We start from the raw sequence: 3,491 nt of genomic DNA on the forward strand, positions 1-3,491 counted from the left end.
GAACCAACCTCTGACTGTCCTAAAGATAAATTAAGAGCTGAATCGGTACAGACTTTTTGACATGTACATGAGTGGTGGGTCTGTCAAAGACATGAGTCGCGAGATCATTGCATACAGCTATATTTTTGCAGACATGGGTGTGTGCATCTGTATAAATGACTTAAGATCGTTAGAAGTGGATGTGCACAGATTGAGCACTGTATGGCTTCCTGTATTGTATATGGATTTTGTCTTGCTCCATATGCTTTGCATCAGAAAAAAGGACTTTCAAGCACGTTGCAGTACAAGTTACAATAAATACAGTACTTTCTTGTAAGCCATTTTTTAAACAGATCTCTGTATATATACTGTATGAATCTGAATATTCGGATCTCCATTGGTACGTAGCTATAGGGAAAACGCAGTATCAGCATCCAGTGGAGCATACTGTATTAAATCATGTTGAATGTATATATAAACCATATTTATCAGCTCTCCTGGATTGTCCTGAACTCTCGGAAAGAGCAGGCAAAACTCCTTCGTGCCACACAGTTTTTGGACTACACTTGTCTCTCCCTGTTGCTGGAGTCCTCTTCAATTCTGGGTTCTGCAGTCGATGATGTTTCATCAGGAGCACCCAGGAGTAAAGAGGACTGCAGTAATGGGGAGAGGTGAGTAACTATATATTTGGTCTTGGGTCTGCATTTTGGAGATCATCTGGTTTGAAGTCTGTACTTAGGGGTAATCTAGTCTGGGGTCTGTATTAAAGGGGTTTTGCCATCTCAGACAATGGGGGCATACCGCTAGGATATGCCCTCATTGTCTGATAGGTGCGGGTCCCACCTCTGGGACCCGCACCTACAATGACAACGGAGCGGGGAAATTAACGGAGGGCACACTGCGCATGCGCAGCTGCCCTCCATTCATTTCTCTGGGGCCGCCGAAAATAGCTGAGCGCTGGTTCGGCTATTTCCATCTGCCCCATAGAAATTAATGGCAGCAGGTGCCGCACGTGCAGGGGGCGCTCCCATTTACTTCTACGGGAGCAGCGGGGAGTAGCGCTTGATGGTGGACGGACCCCGGGAAATCCTCCAGCCACAGCTTTCCCCGCTCCGTTCTCATTGTAGGTGCGGGTCCCAGAAGTGGGACCCACACCTATCAGACAATGGGGGCATATCCTAGCGATATGCCCCCATTGTATGTGATGGGAATACCCCTTTAAGGGCAAATCTAGTCTGGGGTCCATATTAAAGAGGACCTGTCATTTGTTTTGTTTTTAATCACATATCTCCCTTTTATGCACCTTCCTCCCAATTCCAGCAATGTAATTTTTATTTTTCTAGGCCCTCCCCCCATTGTCCCACTCCGTTTTGGCACCAGATATGTTAATTGGCAGTCAAGGTACTGTACAAAGAGAAAGAGACCACATCTGTCCTCAGTAGTTGTTGTCTCCACCATCCCTCCAATCAGAGCTGACAGACCTGCTGATCTCACGAGATTTACCCAATTTCACAAGACCAGTCACTGTAAAGGCTTCAGGTCTTCTGTATCGCTCAGAGGCTGTCCGCTCTGTGCAGCATGTTAAGCAAAGCTTTAAAAAAAAAACATGATTTTTTTTGGTCAAATTTTCTGTGTCATGGTCTACAGTTTTAAAATAATCCTGAAGTCCTGCAGCTCTCCCACTGATCGTCATAATAGGCTGACACTTCCTGTTCTGTACAGATCACTTTTATGCAGTCATCTCATTATCATCACAGGTAGGACTGCAATGACAGATACAGTATTACCTATATAAAGATAACACAGCAGCCACCATTCACAATAGGTGGTCACAGGTTATCTGCTCTCCCTCCCTGCACAATGACCACTGCACAGGTCACACAGCATGCCCATAACACTCTCCCATAGATGTCAATGAGCTTTCTCCAGACAGACAAAGGTGAAAGAAGCTTTTCACACACTTGGAAAATAATATACGGGAGGTTGCATCAACTGTTTCATTCTCTGCAGTTTTGCCTGTGCATAAACTTCAGCATGACAGGAAGATGCGCATTAAGGAATTCAATGTATGGCTTGGTGAATGGTGTCTGAACCAAGGGTTTGGCTTTGTGTCTCATGTTAGCTCTTGTTGGAATCGAAAAGAACTGTACAAGAAAGATGGTTTGCATCTTTCTCTCAAGGGAACGAATGTCCTCGGTGAACAGTTCCAGGTATTTGCTAAGGAGCATTTAAACTAGGAAAGGGGGGCAAAAGAGTGATAATCCAGCAGTCCGACTGCCCCCCGGAATAATGCCAGAAGATGCCAGTAGCACAAAGGTTAAGAAATTACAAGCTCAGATTCTTGTCTACAAATGCTCGCAGTTTAGGGAATAAGATCAATGAACTTGAGGCTATAATGGCATCTGAGAATATAGATGTAGTGGCTGTTACTGAGATGTGGTTCAAGGGGAGTAATGACTGGGATATAACAATACCAGGGTTCTCTCTATACAGGAAAGACAGAGAAGGCAAGAAGGGGGAGGGGTGGCCCTGTATGTGAAAGATAGCATAAAATCTAATTTGATACAAGTTAGCGAGAACAATTTAGAGTCAGTTTGGGTTACCTTGCAGCTTGATAATCATAAGGTAACTCGTGTAGGTGTGATATATAGACCACCTAGCCAAGTCAAATATTTAGATGATCTACTAGTTGAGCAAATAGATAAAATGACATTGAAGGGGGAAGTTATCATTATGGGAGACTTCAATCTTCCTGATGTAAACTGGAAAACCAAAATAGCTAGTTCTGCCAGGAGTACAGATATACTAAATTCCCTACTGGGATTATCTCTACAGCAAGTAGTTGAGGAGCCAACCCGGAAGGAGGCCATTTTAGATTTAGTATTCACAAATGGGAATTTGGTATCTGATATTATTGTAGGGAAAAGCTTGGGATCTAGTGATCCCCAGTCAGTGTGGTTTACTATAAGTACAGTGACTGAGTCACACCACACAAAAACAAAAGTTAGAGATTTTAGAAAAACTGACTTTTCTAAAATTAGATTAGTGGTATACGAGTCCCTATCAGATTCGAACAGTTTCATTGGAGTCCAGGAGAAATGGGACTACTTTAAAGTGGCACTATTGAAGGCAACAGAAAATTGCATTAGGCTTGTCAGTAAAAGCAAAAAAAGGAAGAGACCACTGTGGTACTCAGCAGAAGTGGCCAAAATCATTTAAAACAAAAAGATAGCATTTAGGAATTATAAATAATAAAAAAAAGAGGATTACAGGCAAATTTATAAGATTAGGCAGAGAGAGGCCAAACAAGTTATAAGAGCTTCTAAAGCACAGGCAGAAGAGAAATTAGCTTAGTCAGGGAAAAAAGGTGATAAGGCATTCTTCAGATACATAAATGAAAAAAGGAAACTAAAACAAGGAATTACCAAATTAAAAACAAAAGAAGGAAGTTATATGGAAGAAGATAAAGAACTAGCTGACTGCCTCAATGAATACTTCTGTTCAGTCTTTAC

This window comes from Bufo bufo, chromosome 2 (genome assembly GCF_905171765.1).
Source record: "Bufo bufo chromosome 2, aBufBuf1.1, whole genome shotgun sequence".
Taxonomy (NCBI): Eukaryota; Metazoa; Chordata; class Amphibia; order Anura; family Bufonidae; genus Bufo; species Bufo bufo.